At 49.1% G+C, this 19,477-nt stretch overlaps 1 protein-coding gene across 2 annotated transcripts in view; it reads left to right on the plus strand.

Moving 5' to 3' along the window:
• The window catches only part of TJAP1 (tight junction associated protein 1), a 475,927-nt gene that overhangs the window by 75,431 nt on the left and 381,019 nt on the right, over positions 1–19,477 (plus strand). For both annotated transcript variants that reach the window (XM_078647440.1, XM_078647439.1), the window contains exon 2: positions 10,846–10,943. The gene's annotated coding sequence lies outside the window, so the exon portion shown is untranslated. The remainder of the gene's footprint in view (positions 1–10,845; positions 10,944–19,477) is intronic.

Genomic DNA, 19,477 nt, shown 5'->3' on the forward strand with positions numbered 1-19,477 from the left:
GGATTCCAAAGCAACCACAGCACCGAGACCACCCTACTCGCTGCCACCAACGACATCCGCACTCCTCAACTAAGGCTACACCGCAGCCCTGATCCTACTTGACCTAACAGCAGGATTCAACAGTCTCCCACCGCACACTCGCAACCAGACTACACGACGCCGGCATACAAGGCACCGCCCTCAACTAGATCAGATTGTTCCTCACTGGCAGGAGCCAAAGGATCAGACTGCCACCCTTTCTCTCTGAACCCACGAAAATCAACTGCGGAGTCCCACTGGGATCATCCCTCAGCCCTACCCATTTCAACATCTACATGACCCCCCTCGCTGCAGTCGTCTGACAGCACGGCCGCAGCATAGTCTCCTCTCGCTCACCAAGGACCCCACCACCACCAGACTCCACTTCCAGGAAGGAATGCAGGATGTTGCAGCCTGGATGAGCAACAGCTGCCTAAACCTCAACTCTGAGAAGACGGTAGTCCTCGTCCTCTGAACCACCCTTGCGGCATGGAACATCTCCTAGTGGCCCACCGCCCTCAGCAGCCTCCCTACCCCTACGGACCTCGGCATCGTACTAGACTCCTCCCTCCCAATGAATCGACCGGTCAACGCCGTCACCTCCAGCTGCTTTAACACACTCCGCATCCTCCGTAAGACCTTCAAATGGATCTCCCCTGAGGCAAGGAAAACAGTCACCCATGCACTTATTACCGGCAAGCTGGACTACGGAAACGCCCTCTACGCCGGCATCAACAAGTCTCTACTCTGCAAACTCCAGACTATACAGAACACTTCTGCCAGACTCGTCCTGGGGGTCCCCTAACACAAACACATCAGCCAACACCTACGCAAGCTCCACTGACTCCCCGTTGAGAAAATAATTACCTTCAAGATACTCAGCTGTGCCTACAAATGCCTACACAGCACTGGACCCCAATACCTAAACAACAGAATCACCCTCCACCTACCCAAATGCTCCACCAACCTCCTTCTCGCCAAAACCCAGCGCATCCGCAGATCCAGAGCGGGGGGGGGGAAATCCTTCTCCTACATCACTGCCAAGACCTGGAACAAGCTCCCCACCGACATCAGACATGCCTCCTCAGTGAACACCTTCAGGAAGGCTCTGAAGACCTGGCTCTTCGGCTGATACAGAGCTGCTGATTCCCCAACCCCCTCCCCCGCGCCTTGAGACCCTCACAGATGAGTAGTACGCTTATAATTCCCCTGATTGATTGCTTGCTACTCATGCGATTTCCTCGTGCTGGAGAAAGATGGAGGCCTTTGTCATATATTAGTTCTTAGCTTTCACAAAGCCTTCCTGCAGAACAGCAAATCATAAATTCAGAATGCTCACAGTGGACCAAGTTCGGTCTGCCTTGGATCCAAGCGATGGATGGTTACCTAGGACCCGCAGGGTGCATACTTTCATGTGCTCGTCTTGCATCCCACAGATGTTACCTATGCTACAAGCTAGGCCAGAAGCACTTTGTTTGCTGTGTTCCCATTCAGCCTTACCAGCATCTCTTGGGTGTTCACAAAAGTGATGGTAGTGGTCGCCATCCATCATTGGAGGTTGGGGATTCCAGTCTCCTCCTACCTCGGTAACAGGCTGTTGAAGGTGGGCTCGCCATAGTCAGTCATAGACCACATCCAGACAAAGACAGATCTGTAGACATCGTAAGAGTTCTCATTCAACAAGTTGAAGTCGCACCTGACTCCTTCGCTGAGGCCTCGTTTTATTGTAGCTCTTTGTTGTAATGTTGCACTTGCCTTTAGCAGTGCTTCTTTCCTCTTGGAGCTTTCTCCGGGGTACTGTTCCAGTGTCTTCTGTGCACGTGGGTTCCACCAACGACAGTTTGTGCAGTGGCTGGCGTTAGAGGGACCACGCTGCTGTAAGCTCCGTCTTTTGTGAAAATGTGTTTCTCTCAAACTGACTCCTGTGTCTTCACCACATTTTGGCGACGTTTGCCAGCCACAGGTGGTGCTTGCCATAGAAGTCTCAACGGAGTCACAGAGCGGGTCCCGTAAGTGTCCTGTGGCTGTAACAAAGAAAGAACAGAGATGGGCCGTCGATTTAAAACCGTAATCAGCTGTGACGGTGAGACACTGCGAATAGCTGAACCGAGGTGAGGAGCCGGTTTGGAGCGGGGGTGCCTCAACCGCGATTAAGATTGAGGTGAGGAGAGGTACTGTCCCCGTTTTGAAGATCTTCGAGCCGTTTTCAGTGAGGAATTTTAACTCGGCCCGTAAGCTGTCACGTCGCAGTTCAAGGTCTTTTGACATATTTTTGCCCCATTAAAGACCGTGCGCTGGGAGGAAGAGGAGGCTTGCGATTTGCGCGTTTGGGAAGTGTATCCATCCCCCTTATTTCACTGTTGCTTAACGCGTAACGCTTGACAGACGTTGGGAGCAAGTAGAGCTCCCGTTGTCACATTAAGGTACCATTCGTTTAGCGGAGTGACAACAGTGATTTTCCCCGCAAAATTAACTGAACGTTGGGAGCGTCGTGTGCTCACGTTCACATGCAGAAACTCGGTTACTCAACAAAAGACTGTTTAATTTACCTTTAAGCCACGCCAGTTGTTCGGCTGCCTTGTTTCTCCATAACAGATCTGGAATCCCGTGACCTTCTTCTTCTTAAAAAAAAAAGAAGTCTTCTTTCTGTTTACGCGTTTCACTGTGTCTGCCATTGTTGTTCCACCACCTTTTCTTGCCCTGCCTGGTCAGCCTGGTAAGCCATCAAGGCTTTGGGAAGAATGGGTTGATGCTTTTGACAACTATATCATAGCATTGGATGGTGTTGAATTTTCACCAGAAAGGAAGAAAACTTTGTTGTTGGGCACTACAGGAAAAGAAGCCCAACGCATTTTTAAATACACCCCTCAAATGTTAGGAAATGATAATAACCCTATTGAGGATGTCTTTTTGGAAGCCAAACTGCGTTTGGAGAAGAGATTTGCTAATGAAGAAAACATTGTTATGTCACAGTCCAAATTCTATACAAGGCCTCAAAAGCAGGGTGAATCTCTTGATGATTTTATTTCAGCACTTAGGGAGTTATCAAAGTGCAAGTTTGGTCAAATGGCAGACGAACTAATTAGAGATCAACTCATTGTTCATTGTCTTAGTAAGAAGACTCAAGAACGTTTATGGGCAACAAAGAATCCTTCATTAAAAGATGCAAATTCTATCGCGAAAGTGTTGGAGGAGTCTGACCGGTGTATGAAAGAGGTGAACAGAGTGGAAAAGTCTGATGGAGCCGTTGCAGCTATAGGAAAGCAGGATGAACCCAGCAAAATGTCAAGTAATAAATCGATCAGCAAACCACACAAACCGTTAAAATCCAAAGGATGTTCTAGGTGCGGCAGCTCTTCCACTCTAGTGATGAAAAATGGTGTTTTGCGTCTGAACAAGATTGCAGGAAATGTAGTCGTAAGGGTCACTATGCCGAATGTGCAAGGACTTCAGCAAATCCAGTGTGAATGTAACAGAGGACTTCAGCATTGATGAAGATTGTGACGATCGCCTCTTAATGGTACTTTCGGACACTGAAGCACTGGAGAGGCGGAGCCGTCCCAAAGCATCGTTTGATATCTTAGAAGTAGAGTTGATGGTGGACTGTGGGTCTTTGTATACCATTATGCCTAAATGGATGTGGGAGAAGGAGTGGCCCCGGATCTCTCTTCTTCCCAAAGACCTTGATCCAAGGGGTTATCAAGGGGAGACAATAACTGTACTAAGTTTTTTTTAATTTTTTTTTTATTTTTATTTTATTTTTTACTGCTACTATTGTTTTCAAGGCTAGACCAGTTCAAGGGAAAATGTATGTAGCAGAAGATGGCCCACCTATTTTAGGTTGGTGTCCTCAATTTGATCTTCATATTGTGATTGACCCACATGCTCCTGGTCAGGTCTCGTTTGCCTGATGGGTCTGCCACCGAGAGGATTCTTGCAGAAATGGATGAGGTGTTAAAAAAAAAATTGGGGTTGCTGAAGGGTTATACCCATAGCATAGTGTTGCAAGAGGGAACTATTCCTGTGAAGCACAAATTGAGGAGGGTCCTGGTTGTAGTTGGAGAAGATGTCAAGAAATTGCTGAATGACATGCTTGTGGAAGGAGTTATTGAACCCGTAGAGGCGTCTGAGTGGCTCTCTTCAGTCGTCATTTCAAAGAAGAGTGATGGCAAGCTCAGGTTCTGTGTGGACCTTTGCAGTTTGAATCAGCGGACACATTTCCCCTCCCAAACATTAACAAATTATTACTTTTATGGAAGGGTGGTAGGTATTTTGGTAGGTATTTTTCTAAACTTGATCTGAAGAGTACTTACCACCAGATCAAACTTCACGAAGACTTGAAAAACCTAAACGCCTTCATAACCATGGAGGGTGCTTTCCGTTTTACTAGGCTATCTTTGGGACTTTCGTCCGCAGCCAGTGTTTTTCAGCGCATCATGACTGGTATTTTTAAGGGCTTAGAAAATGTGAAGTTTTTTCAGGATGGCATTCTGGTTTTTGGTGGGTTGGTGGATAAACACAACAAAACGTTGAGGGAGGTTCTGAGTAGGTTCAGGGAGGTTCTGAGTAGGTTCAGGGAGGCTGGCCTTACCCTTAGGAGGGAAAAGTGCTAGTTTTTGGTGGAAGAAATTGAGTATTTAGGACACACCATCTCTGGCCAAGGTGTCAGGCCTAAGTTAGATCTCTTAGAAGCTATTAGGTGTGCTCCAGTCCCGTCAGATAAAGATCAATTGAGGTCTTTTATGGGATTGATAGAGTACTATTCAAAGTTTGTAAGAGGATTTGCATCCAAAATTGAAGCTCTTAGGATCCTGTTATGTTATGTTATAGCAAATTTCTTGAGCGCACTGACACCGTGAGTTTCCTGGCGCTGATCGGATCCTGAAGACTGATAAGGGTATTTAGTGAAGATGAGGAAAGAGTAATATTTTTAGGGATTTCCTGAAAGAGAGAAGGGAGCAGGAGGACTTGAGTGAAAGGGGAAGGGGTGTTCGTTTGTTTGGAAAGACGCCCAGCAGAGAGCGTTTGATCTCATAAGGAAGGACATTTGTGATGCCAACGTTTTGGCCCCCTTTGATACACTTTTGAAGACCTTTTTGATGGTAGATGCCAGTGCTAGTGGACTGGGTGCGGTCCTCACCCAAGTCCATGTGGGTGGTGAGAGAACCATGGCTTTTGTCTCACGCTCTCTGTCTGAGTGAGTGCAATTATTCAGTGATTGAACGTGAAGCTCTGGCCGCTACCTGGTCGGTAAAACATTTCAGAACCTTTTTGGGGGGTGTTGAGTTCTGTATTCGTACGGACCACAAACCTTTGTTCAAGGTACTTAGTCCGGGAGGTGCGGGTAAAGGTTCAGCCAGGTTGGCCAGACTTGCTTCTAGATTACAAGAATATCGGTACACTGTTTCTCACATTCCTGGATGTAAGAATGCTCAAGCTGATTGTATGTCTCATTTGTCTCCTAGGTCATCTGGGGGTGTCAGTCTGGATGTTTGTAAGGATTCGATGGTGCTGTGGCCACTTTGTGTGATGTTGAGTGTGTTGCTTCTGTGTTCTAATCTGCGGGTTGGTGTCATTTTATGGAATTGGATGATACCCTTAAATGTGTCAAAAGAATGTTGATTCAGGGGGAACGTAGAGAGAGCACCCTGGCACCTTCTGTGAGACCGTATGTAAAAGTTTTGTATGAGATGAGCATGAATGGCCCAAATGTTCTTTTAAGGAATGATAAGTTTGTTCCTCCGGAGGGTTTAAGACCCAGGATTATAGGGTTGGCACATGAAGGCCACCTGGGTCAAACGTTAACTAAGAAAAGGGTCCGTGAGGTTTTCTGGTGGCCTGGCGTGGATGAACAATTCACTTCTTGGGTGATGTGGTGTGATGTGTGCAGAGAGAGTGAGAAGAGACTCAAGACTGGTTGCCAAGTCTCCCCGTGTCACATTGAGGATCCTGGCGTACCTTGGAGTTCAGTTTGTCTGGATTTCATTGGGCCCATGCATGGCGTGGAGGAGAATTTGAGAAATGCTTTGGTGTTAGTTGATGTATTTTCCAAATGGCTCATTGTCAAATTCATGTCTAACATAACTACAAAGAGTACCATTGAACAGTTGAGAACTATATTCCATGAGGAGGGTCTTTCTCATACTCTGATCATGGATAATGGTACCCAGCTAGTTTCACATGAAATGAAAGATTTTTTGGGCTAAGTGTGGTATTGTTTATCATCGCAAGGCAATTCTCAAGCTAATGGCAATGTGGAGCGTGCCAACAGGATGGTGAAAGGGACCATAGTCATGGTCGTTCAGAGTGGTAAGGATGTGCATGTGATGGTTGATGAAATGATTTGGGCTCATCGCACCACTGTGAATTCTGTCACTGGTGTAACACCATTTGAAAGGATGCGTGGAAGGAAACCTGGCACCAAACGTCTTCCATCTTGGTTGGTATCTCCCAAGCCGCATAACTTCCAGGTAGCAAAAGATAAACTCCACCTTGGTGGTGTATGTGTTGGTGATTGGGTCAAAGTGCAGCATGGAAGACCTTGCAAAGGGTTATCGAAGTTCTGGGGTTCCTTTAGGGTCAAGCAGGTGTTCGATACCTATGTCCTTCTTGACAATGGTAACAAATGGAACAAACGCATGATTGCTTTGTATTGCAGGGGTGCTGAAATGAATCCTGTCACACAGGAACCTACCACTGTCAATTCTGATGTTCATTTAAATGGTTTTATATTGATGAGTGATACAGAAATCTCTTCTTCTGGTTCTGAGATTAGAAGAGAGAGGGGTTCGGGGGATGCCTCTTGTTCCTTTTCTCTGATCTTCCATCTGGTGGAGATGGGGTTGTCTCCCGGCCTCCTCGCTTGAGGAGAGCTCCTCGTTATTTGGAGGACTTTTTTCAGACCTGATTTCTCTTCTTTTTGCCTCATTCTGTTGTGTTTTTTTTTTCTTCATGGTTTTCTCTTTTCTTGTTATTTTCTTTCACTGTTGGGTAGAAGGGAGGGGGCTGTGTTGTAATGTTGCACTTGCCTTTAGCAGTGCTTCTTTCCTCTTGGAGCTTTCTCCGGGGTTCTGTTCCAGTGTTTTGTGTGCGCGTGGGTTCCACCAACAACAGTTTGTGCTGTGGCTGGCGTTGGAGGGACCACGCTGCTGTAAGCTCTGTCTTTTATGAATAAAGACATGTTTCTCTCAAACGGACTCCCGTGTCTTCACCACACTCTTCTGTACACAGTGCACTTCAGGGCCTTTCCTCCTTCATAACAAGTGCAGGATGTACAGGCTATGATCTTGATGTTTCAGCCTCGGTCCTGGATCTTAGTGAGAGAAGCTCTCTTGGCCTATTTGCCCCCTTCATCCTGTTTGTCCTCTTTGCCACGTTACATATAGGGGCTCTGCAGAGAGATTTTGAGTCTCAGTGGGCCCAGCAAGAAGGAAACTTGTTAGATGCAATCCAGCTTTTGGAGGAGACTGCACAAGATTGGCAATGGTGGGTGCCTAACTACAACCTCACCAGCGACAGAGCCCTCTCCCTACCCGACCAAAGTGGACTGTGGTGATGGATTCAAACCTGCTGGGCTGGCGAGGTCATTGGGGAAAGTTGGAGATCCGAGGACTCTGGTCTCTGGTGGGAAACGGCTCCAAATCAGTCAGTTGGAGCTGTGAGGAATCTGTCTGGCGTTTAAAGGCCTTCCTACCATCCATCCAGGGAAGGCCGCTGCAGGTTTTCATGAACAACACCCCATCTATATCCTACTGCAACAAGCAGGGTGGAGTGGGGTCTTGGATCCTGTGCCAGAAGGCATTATGCCTCTACAGTTGGCTGGAGTGTCTGGCATCTTCTTTATCACAAACCACTGGTGGGGATCCTTAAACACCAAGGCGGATAACAAGTTCAGCCGTTGACTGCTGGAGGATCACGTATGGAGATTGCATCCGAAGGTGCGCAGGACATTTTTCTGTCAGTGAAGATAACCCTGGCTGGATCTTTTTTCCACTGTCGAACGTGCAGTGCCAAAACCTCTGCACGTTCATGTTACAAAGAAAGCTCTCTAGGAGACTCGTTCAAGCTAGGGTGAAACACTGGTTTTCTGTACATTTTTCTTCCTCTGTCTCTCATGCCCCAAGTTCTGAAGAAGATCCAGATCTATCAGGCCCATGTCGTCCTAGGGGCTCTGGATTGGGCCATAAGAGTGTTGGACCCAGAACATATGGATATGAGCACCTGTGCCACGATCAGGCAACCTTTTCGGGAGGATCTTCTGTTACAGCAGCGGGGCAGGGTGGTGCACCTCAATCTGCTCAATCTATACTTCCCATGCATGGAGATTAAGCAGCAGCAAGTGACTCCATTCGATCTACTGCCTTAGGTTGGGAAACACACCTGGGTTGCCATGCTTTCCTCTATATAGTCTGTTTACCCCGGACGCTGGGAAAAATGTTTGGCCTGGTGTGAAGTCTGCAAAACAGACCCTTTAGATGTCAAGCTGTTGGATGCTTTGTTGTTTGTTTTATCTATGTCCCAGCCAGGTTTGCACTGGGCACCTTTAAAAGTTTTTTGTGTTTGGTGGTGCAAGTGTCCTTACTTAAATCAGCTGTTGTGATGTGATTTAATAAAGGTTTGACACAAGTCTCCTTCTGGATCCTTTGGGATTCTGTGGTGGGATCTTCATTTGGTCCTACATTCCTAATGTGTGTCCCCTTTGAGACAATGCACAGCTGCTCATTGCAGCTTCTGACCCCCAAAAACCATCTTCGGCATTGCAATCACTTCAGCTTGTCTGATCAGTGAGCTCCAGGGTCTCTCGATGCAGCTGCCCTCTATCACCTTATTACCAGGCAATCTGGTGTTGAGAACCAGTGCCGCCTTCTTGTCTAAAGTTGAAATGCCTTTTCATGTTATGCAATCCATCTCCATCCCTACGTTCTTTGCCGTATTTCACCCCTCGAAAGAGGAGGAGATACGTCATCCACTGGACCCCAAGAGTGTCTTGAGCCTTTACATCAATCACCCCAAAGATCATTGGGTGGACTATCCGGTTTTCGTGGGGTTCTTTGGGACTAGGAAAAGTAAGACGGTGCAGAAAAGGACTTTGTCATGGTGCATTGATCTTTGCATTGAGACATGCTACTTGCTGACCAAAAATCTGCATCCAGTAGGACTGAGGGCCCATTCCACTGAGGCCAAGGCTGCCACCACTGTCTTGATACATGTAGTGCCCGTTCTTGACATCTGCCAAACCGCCAAATAGGTATAATTGCACACGTTCACGAAGCACTACTGCCTTAATGGCCTTATCTGACGGAAAGGGCATTTTGCCTGTTTGGTGCTGCAGTGCTTTTTGGCTTGAGCCTACTCCACTAACCCTCCACTGCTTTGGTATCTATTCTATAGGTGAGGAATCTACGATTAGAAGCATCTATCAAAAGAATAAATTACTTGGCTTCTGCAATGCTTTTTCTGGGGTATACTTTATCTAAACTCATATTCCTCACTGCGCTATTACCTCCCAATTCTATGGAGTGGTCTTTAATTTTAACATCTAAATGGGTCCCAAATTAAAGATCTTCTCCCTGGTACTGACTTTTTTTGTGCTTCGTGTCCGAGGACACATACTCAAGCAAGAAACCAATGTTGATGCTCAGGGGTGGCGTTTACATGCGTTTCCGCTCCATTTCTTCCCGGGCGGAAGTTGCCAACGTGAAGCTGCACAACTCCACCTAACCTGCTGTGACAACTCCTGCACGCAGTATGGTGCCTGAGGAGTATTTTAAAGGTGAGGAAGCTGCAGTTAGATGAGTGTCCACCAGAAAGAACATTACTGAAGGTATGTAACTTGCTCTTCTGTACACTGTCCTTCTGTTACGGATCCTCTGGTGCGTATAATACCCACTCCTGTAGTTGGGGATGCCTTGTTTCATATGGTACCTGTCCTGTGGGTTGCAGATACCTTGTTTTGCGTACTACCCCCCCTTCTGGTTCTCTTGCTGCTATGATTCTGTCCCCATGGTCTATTCAGTCCTCTTTAGAAATGCTGATTGATGCTGTGTGCTGTGTTCTTTTGTTCTTTAAGGTAACTTAGAAAACTGAAGTCCTGAATAGTCATGCCATATTTCATCCTCTAAACTCCGTTTCCTGCAGCAGGAAGCAGACTGATTTTAAACCTCCAGTGGCCATAGGGGTGGTAGTAATAATAACCCTAAAAGACTCCTGTAAACTCCGTTTGTTTTAACTCCCTAGAGGAGGTCGAAGCTGTGTCCTTGGTTTGGGGAGGTAGCTCTGCTTTAAACCGTGACTGCGTAGAGGTGTCTCACTTAGTCCTTACTTGATGTTGCTGTACCTGCTTACCAGAGCATCTGTTTTGGGAGATCAATCCCTTGTTCTTAATAATAGTCTAATAAAAGGGTCTGATTTGTATGCAGTATTCTGGATGCAGGCGTCTTCTCCAATATCCCATCCATTGATGCCATCAGTCAATGAATGGCAGAGACTGGCCTTCGTAGCCACAGCAGATATCCTTAGGGTACATCACAGGAGCAAAATAACGTTCCCTTCTCCTACCTTATTCCACGCACAAATGCCACCCTTTTAAGTCCTTATTCTCCGTTCGGGTTACTTAGTGGGGTATTTCCACCAGTTAATGCTAATATGACCTAGGTGGACAGTTTGTTCAGTGATGGAACAGTTTTCTTGCCGCATTGTTTTATGCAGATCCTCTAGTTCCTGGATGCCGTGAGTTAAGGCGCTACCCAAGCGTAGCCATCAGAGTTATTTAGACATTTCTATCGTAATTGTTGTTTCAAATTTCTGCTCTTTCTTTCATCTTTGCAGTTGTTGGTCCATGCTCCCTTCCGCAACTACAACTGGATCACCCATTTCTCTCCGACCTACTTTACATTGGCCCTCGTGGCTTCTCCCTCCAGCGACAGGTAAGACTTCTACGTTTGAGGTTAAATCTGGAGTGTGGCAGCTGTCTGCCACATTGTACCTTCACTCCATGTGCACTGATATCTGATGTCCTTTAGAACTGTTTATTCAAGGCGGGAAAAAAAGAAGAAAATGGGCACTTTAGGTTATTGAATAGGTGGAAAGTATTGCAATAAAAGATAGAGTACCATTGGGGGCGTATAGGATTTTACAACAGCATTGGCAGCAGCTTCTTGATCACAATGCATCCATGAAATAAAGCATTTAATATGTGGTAATTCAGTGAATTTTTAAGAGGTAAAATATCCTCTCTTGCATTACAATGCATAGGCGGCAGAAGAATACATCATGAGGTGAAGGAGAATACTCCTCTGGACCTAGTCGGAGCCCAACTTTTCTATTTTAAAGAATTGATAACAATGACTGCTGCAGACAGCTTCTTTGACAAGCCAGCCCTGAAAAGCCCCACTCACTTTGTGATCTCTGGCACACTTGGGTGGGAGTGTTTTTTCTCGTTTTCATATACACGAGGCATAGTTTTCTTTCAGTGGATATCTTTCTATTTTTAAGAACAGGTAGATGTACAGTGACACTCCCCCTAACCCCTCCAGCACCCTGGCTTGGCAGCATCTTGCAGGACTATCTTGAGAGCTCCTCAAACAAACACAGAGAAATGGGTGCTACTAGAATTGATCCTGGGAGACGCCTGCACAGACTAGACAATACTTTATTAAATGTTGTTGCATGCCAGTGAATTGAGATTACTAGCCCAAACCACCTCCTTTCAGTAGGCCGTGGGCTACACTGCTTCGTTACCCTGCGAGAGGCAAGTGCTACAATGGGGTACTTGGTTCCCAATAAAAAGACAACTGTGGGTGTATTACTTGTGAAGGACTGGCACCCTTTGCAATGAACAACCCAATTTCTTACAGCAGTTCTGTTTTGTAGGTATCTTCAGAGCTTTACTTGTAAGCAGCATAGGCGCTCACTGTGGATGGCTCTGTGTGCAATAGAGAGTGCCTCCAGGCTTGAGTAGGAGGAGCGGGGCTCATAGTCTAGATGAGATGGCAAAATCCTACTCCTGAAAGACTACGTACTGTAGGGCACTCTAAAATTAAATAGTGTGATGTCCCCGAAGAGGCTTAGGATTGCATCCCCCCTTCCAGAGGAAACCCCATGTTCTGATGGAAAATGTAGCATTTCCTATTAATACTACCTCTTCAAAGTCTCTTGCCTCTCAAGGGCTGCTGTCCTAGCCAAGGGTGCCTTTTGTTGGCATGTATGGGCGCTCGGTGTTTGGGAGTGCAAAAAAGGACTTTGGAGGGGTGTAGAAACAAAGGTGTTGCCATGTTCTGCGATTTGTTAGATTCTTCCTCACAACAAATATTGAAGATGATTGGCATGTATTACTTTCACATTTACGTACAACGTGTTTATTTACTAAGATAACATTCATGAGTGTGCTCAGGCTTCATACATACAGACTTCGGGGGCTTCATACATATTCAACTTTCAAATCCTTCTTATGTGCATTTTCAATCATATTCGCCTTACGAAACTGTAAATCGAGATTGATTTTAATTTTTTTATTTTAACCCCTTCGGTGCTCATGATGGAATGGTTCTGTCATGTGCACACTAGCACGAAATCCATCGGAGGGATTTCCTTTTCTTTTGCCTCGGGAGGTGGGGGAAGAGCTTCCCCAACCTCCTGAGGCATTTTTTGGGTATTCAATGTAATGACAATTTTTGGGGTTTTCAATGTAATGGCGATCGTGCGCATGGTGCGCAAACGTCATTAGATTGAAAATGAAAATTGTTTTAGTTTTGCTGTTTCGGTGCTCGTGAGGCTATCTCAGCCCCTGAGCACTGAAACACACAGAAGAGGTATCATTGGAAAGGGGAGAATCTCCACGCTCCAATGGTAGCCCTCCCTAGTGGATCCCTGCTTGGGGATCGCTGAAGGAGGGCGATTCCCCAAGCAGGAATCCACCCACCATACACCCTTTGCTCCCCCATTTCAAAATGTGCGCATTCAGTCTTTTTGCCACTCCCCTCCCCCCCGCACCCCACCCGGAGGGGGGTTATGGGGGGGCAGAAAGCACCCTAGACACCAGTTTTTTTAAATAGTTCAGGTGTGGGGGCTGCCCAGAATGGGCATGCGAATGACCCCTCACCTGATCTGCCCTCCGTGGGGTGGGGCAGAAAGTCCATTGGGCACCAGGGATTTTTTTTTTAATTATACCTAGAGGTGGGGGCTGCCCAGAATGGGCATGCCAAGGCCCCCACCCCCAAAAACATTGCCACAGTCTTTCTGCCTCCCCAAGGGGGGCAAAAAGCCTACTAGGCACCAGGGATTATTTGTTTTCAAAGTTATGGGGAGGGGGCTACTCAGAAGGGATTATGCTAGTTTTGTTTATACATATGGGTGGAGGCTGCCCAGAATAGACATGCCAATGCCCAAACCCCCCTCCCCAAAAAACTGGCCACCGTCTTTCTGCCTTCCTTGTGGGCGTATAGGGGTAATAGCCCCCGATCTGCCCCCAGCCCCATGGCGGCAGAAAGCCCACTAGGCACTGACCTTTTATTTGCAATGTGCTTAGCTGTAGATTTTAGGTCCACACCGTCCATCACCGTTCTTTAGCCCACTCTGCCACCCCAGTTCAGACATGGCCATATGCAAATCAGTCTGACCCTGTGTGAGAAGTTGGCCTGATATATGATGCTCACTAGTTCTAGTGATCACCTTGTATCAGTCCAAACAACCCTTATGGTGATTGGTTGTAAGTCAACCTTATAGACCAGCCATCCTAATGGTAGCATGGACAAAGCAGTCTTAGGCTAAACTCTTTTGGCATGTGAAGCCAGCTGTTTTACCACAATATAACCACTTGAATACCAGATGAAAGGACACCACACAGGTTGTTATGAAAATAAACAGTATATTTATTAATAACACCTCTGAACTCTTTATGAGGTCAGAGGGCTAAGCACATGACAATCTCTTACGAAAAATACGACAAGTTGCACAAAATTACAATGGTGCCCTAGGGGCTCGACAAACCATACACTAAGTAAGTGGAATGTGAAAGTCGACAAAAGGAATGGAGCTGTCCAGAGGCTGTAGGATCGATGGGACCACGCTACACTAACTCTAGGTAAGTAATAGGAGGCCCACGGAACGCGTGTGCAGAGTGTGAACTCAGACGCGAGATGCGTAACAACGTCTATGGACAGTACAGTTCAAGTAAAAAGGTGAGTACGGACATCCTGACTAGTTATGACTAAAACGACTGTGGAACGGGACACTAGGACAGTTAGACTACCCTTGAGCACCGAAATGCTCTTGTTACCTCACCCACGGGCTGCGGGTGCAGAGGTGCCAAAGTGTGTCGGGTTCTCGCGTTGAAGTCAATGGAGCCTGAAAGAAAAGATGCTGCAGGCGACCAGGAGGAAGATGTCCGGTGCGATCCAAGGGTGGATCGGTGAAGAAGAGGACCCGAAAGCAGAGGGGACAGTGTTCAAAGTCACTAGCCAGTGACCAGTGTGGAACCAGGAAGGAACCAGATGCTGTCGTCGCGATCAGGTGAAGAGTGGATGCTTGACTCTGCAGCCACGTGGACCAGGAGGTGTCTTCGACGACCAGGATGGAGGCACGAGCTGTCCCACGCAGGCTCTCGCTGTCGGCGGTGTCGGATCCGGGATTGGAGTCAACAGGCCTTGGCAAAGGCAACCCACGCGGTGAGTGGAAAAGACGTCTGGTGCGGACTAGGAGAGTCCGGGGTGCCCCTCTTTTGGAAGGGAGCAAGGGCCAGTCTGGAGCAACCAGACCAGCAGCAAAGATTCAAAGGTTCGTCGTCTAGGAGGTCACTAGCCAGCCGGCAAGTGACCAGACCGCGTCGAGCAGCAAGCAAGCAGAAGGGCCCCACGCAGATCTCGTGGAAGCTGGAGGGCTGATCTTCGGTGCAGGGGCTGCTCGGGGCTGGGGCTTCTCAATCCCCAAAGCACTTGGTCGAGTTTACCTCGGGAGTCGTGCTGGAAGCGAAGTGCAGGTTCGTTCAAGATGGCCGGTCCCACGTGTCTCGTTGCACCCACGGGTCTCAGCTTTGCTGCAGATGTGAGTTGAGGTCGGAGAGGTCTGGGAATCCGGGTCTCGTCGGGCTCTGAAGTCTGGATCCTCGAGGGAAGACGACAAAGTGAAGCCGCTGGACGCTTGATGGTGCCTGCAGTTGCAGGGTGGACACTCCTTGCCCACAAGGGAGATTCTTCAGTCTTCTGTGGAGCAGAACGTCGAAGTCCAGAGTTTCTTCTTGTAGAATTGTTCAAGATAATCTAATTTGGAATGGGACCAGCTCCTACCTTTATCCTACTAAAGGGGGCTGCACTACTGACTAGGTCCCTCCCCTGGGTGGGACCAGGAAGGGGGGTGGCTACACCCCCTATCCTTTGTCCGGTTTCCCGCCAGAGCTGGGGCAGGGATGCCCCAGCAACTGGTTTGAACCGGTGTATGCACAGGACACCTTGTGTGCCCCGGGCATGTCTCATTCCTTTCAGGCCTGTCCTACCCAATACACAAAATCCTGTCTGGGGTGGTGCTAGCACCTCCCAAGGCAGGAAACCCTTTGTCCAGGCCGCCCTCGCTGGAAGGACTCCCAGCAACAGGAGGTCAGACTTGGGTCTGTGGTGGCAGCATCCATTTTGTGATGCCAAGGCTCGAGTTAACTTTAACCGGGGTTCTCAGTTACATACATGTCGTGTCCCTCTAGAAGGGTGGAATGCTACCCCCGTCGCCAGAATTGACGAGGGGGTAGTATTCCAATTCGTATGACACCTTACTCGACATGTTTTGATAATGTTATACCAGAGTTAGCATTTAACCGTGAGGTTGATAATGCACTTAAGAGTATATGGTATAGCGTTATCATGGAAACAGCTACAGGACTTGGTTCCGAAAGCTGTAGACCGGCTCAGCTCATGCTAGAGCACCATCTCACATAATTCCAAGCACTCTGCCCTCAGGATTGATAAGGCCTGCCATAGGAGTGACTGATAGGAATATATGTGTCCATTTTAGGGTTAGATATAGGAATACTATATCTAAAGCAAAGGGTGTTTACACCACCTTGCCCCAGCTGTCGTGCAGCCAGTTGTGTCTGTTTGGGTGGCCAGCCAGGGGTGGCATAATACATGCTTCAGCCCCTGGTAGGCCCTGGGTACACCTATGCCCTGGATACCTAAGGTATGCTGTACAGGGACTGATAAGGTGGCCCAGTACCAATTGGTAAAATGCACCTAAGGTACATGGTTGCAATGTAGAGAGAGAACAGCTAGGCTGTGGGTCTGATTAGCAGGCCCACAGCCAGGGAAAGTCGTAAACCAGTGAAGCAAAAAGCAAAAATCTGGGGTGGCCATGGGATTGCAGACCCCACTCTCCTACAACGACACCGGCCCACAAGGCAGGACACACTGTCGACCCCATCTTCGCTGGAGGCAACAGCGTCTGCTTCAACCACTCCACGCAGCCCCCCTGAACCGACCACCACTGCGTACACTTCATCAGCAATTCCAAGCCACCCGAACCTGCACAGCGCCCCTGTGTAGGAACTGGAGCAGAGTCACAGAGGAACAACTCCACTCCACCCTCAACGGCAACACCCCCCGCTGCAACAATGCCAACCTCGCGGCCTCGGAATTCCACAGCTGGATCGCCAACTGCATTGACAAACTCGGTTCTCAGTTACATACATGTCGTGTCCCTCTAGAAGGGTGGAATGCTACCCCCGTCGCCAGAATTGACGAGGGGGTAGTATTCCAATTCGTATGACACCTTACTCGACATGTTTTGATAATGTTATACCAGAGTTAGCATTTAACCGTGAGGTTGATAATGCACTTAAGAGTATATGGTATAGCGTTATCATGGAAACAGCTACAGGACTTGGTTCCGAAAGCTGTAGACCGGCTCAGCTCATGCTAGAGCACCATCTCACATAATTCCAAGCACTCTGCCCTCAGGATTGATAAGGCCTGCCATAGGAGTGACTGATAGGAGGATATGTGTCCATTTTTAGGGTTAGATATAGGTATACTATATCTATAGCAAAGGGTGATTACACCACCTTGCCCCAGCTGTCATGCAGCCAGTTGTGTCAGTTTTAGATGGCCAGCCAGGGGTGGCATAATACATGCTTCAGCCCCTGGTAGGCCCTGAGTGCACCTATGCCCTGGGTACCTAAGGTACACTGTACAGGGACTGATAAGGTGACCCAGTATCCAATTAGATATGTACCTAAGGTACATGGAATCCATTTTAACAGAGAGAGCAGGAAGCCTGGGGTCCTGAATAGCAGGATCCCAGGCCAACTAAGTCAAAAACCAGCAAAACACCAGGCAAAAAGTTGGGGGCAACCATAGTCAGATATCCACCTTCCTACACCCTGTGCCTCATGGGAACAGTCCAGCCCGAACTGCCAAGCCATGCCTTCCCTGGACCGGAATCAAGCATCCTAGGACCGGTTTCTGCCATTCCAGCCGTCTTCAGCCAGGCTTGCTTGAATCCAGTGGCAAAGTGAGCAAGGGACTCACGTCTGAGCATACCCTGCCAACTTATGGCGACAAAGCGGTACAAAAGGGGGTGGTGATGGACGATGAATCCGAAACCGGTCCCAGGATGCTTGTTAAAGGAGTGGCCGCCACACGTTCATGGAGTGGCCGCTGCACATTCACCGCCACACATTTATGGAGTGGCCGCACACATTCACCGCCACACATTTATGGAGTGGCCGCCGCACATTCACCGCCACACATTTATGGAGTGGCCGCCGCACATTCACCGCCACACATTTATGGAGTGGCCGCCGCACATTCACCGCCACACATTTATGGAGTGGCCGCCGCACATTCACCGCCACACATTTATGGAGTGGCCGCCGCACATTCACTGCCACACATTTATGGAGTGGCCGCCGCACATTTACCGCCACACATTTATGGAGTGGCCGCCACACATTCACCGCCACACATTTATGGAGTGGCCGCCGCACATTTACCGCCACACATTTATGGAGTGGCCGCCACACATTTACCGCCACACATTTATGGAGTGGCAGCCACACATTCGCTGACACATATTTATGGAGTGGTGCCACACATTCGCTGCCACGCGTTCATGGAGTGGCCGCCACGCGTTCATGGAGTGAGTGGCCGCCACACGTTCATGGAGTGAGTGGCCGCCACACGTTCATGGAGTGAGTGGCCGCCACACGTTCATGGAGTGAGTGGCCGCCACACGTTCATGGAGTGAGTGGCCGCCACACGTTCATGGAGTGAGTGGCCGCCACACGTTCATGGAGTGAGTGGCTGCCACATGTGCAGACGTTCATGGAGTGGCCGGCAGACGTTCATGGAGTGGTCGCTACACATTCATGGAGTGGCCGTCACGCATTCAGTGGCCACCGCACATTCACCGCCACACATTTATGGAGTGGCCGCCACACATTCGCCGCCACACATTTATGGAGTGGCCGCCACACATTCATGGAGTGGCCGCCACACGTTCACCGCCACACATTTATGGAGTGACCGCCGCACATTCACCGCCACGCATGTATGGAGTGGCCTCTGCACATTCGCCGCCGCGCATGCATGGAGTGGCCGCCGCGCATGCATGGAGTGGCCGCCGCGCATGCATGGAGTGGCCGCCGCGCATGCATGGAGTGGCCGCCGCGCATGCATGGAGTGGCCGCCGCGCACGCCTGCACGGAGTGGCCGCCGCGCACGCCTGCACGGAGTGGCCGCCGCGCACGCCTGCACGGAGTGGCCGCCGCGCACGCCTGCACGGAGTGGCCGCCACGCACCCTCTCCGCCAGGCATTGACGGCGTGGCTGCCGCCACGCATTCACCGCACACATTCATGTAGTGGGTGCTTCACATTGACTGCCAGGCATTCATGGAGTGGCCGCCAGGCATTCATGGAGTGGCCGCCACACATTCACCGCCACACGTTCATGGAGTGGCCGCCACACATTCACCGCCACACGTTCATGGAGTGGGTGCTTCACATTCACCGCCAGGCATTCATGGAGTGGCCGCCGCACATTCACTGCCACACATTTATGGAGTTGCCGCCGCACATTCACCGCCACACATTTATGGAGTGGCCGCCGCACATTCACCGCCACACATTTATGGAGTGGCCGCCGCACATTCACCGCCACACATTTATGGAGTGGCCGCCGCACATTCATCGCCACACATTTATGGAGTGGCCGCCACACATTCGCTGCCACATATTTATGGAGTGGTGCCACACATTCGCTGCCACGCGTTCATGGAGTGGCCGGCAGACGTTCATGGAGTGGCCGGCAGACGTTCATGGAGTGGCCGGCAGACGTTCATGGAGTGGCCGGCAGACGTTCATGGAGTGGCCGGCAGACGTGTATGGAGTGGCCACCACACATTCGTGGAATGGCCGCCACGCATTGAGTGGCCACCGCACATTCACCGCCACACATTTATGGAGTGGCCGCCACACATTC

The sequence above is a fragment of the Lissotriton helveticus genome, chromosome 6 (genome assembly GCF_964261635.1).
Source record: "Lissotriton helveticus chromosome 6, aLisHel1.1, whole genome shotgun sequence".
In the NCBI taxonomy this organism is placed as follows: domain Eukaryota; kingdom Metazoa; phylum Chordata; class Amphibia; order Caudata; family Salamandridae; genus Lissotriton; species Lissotriton helveticus.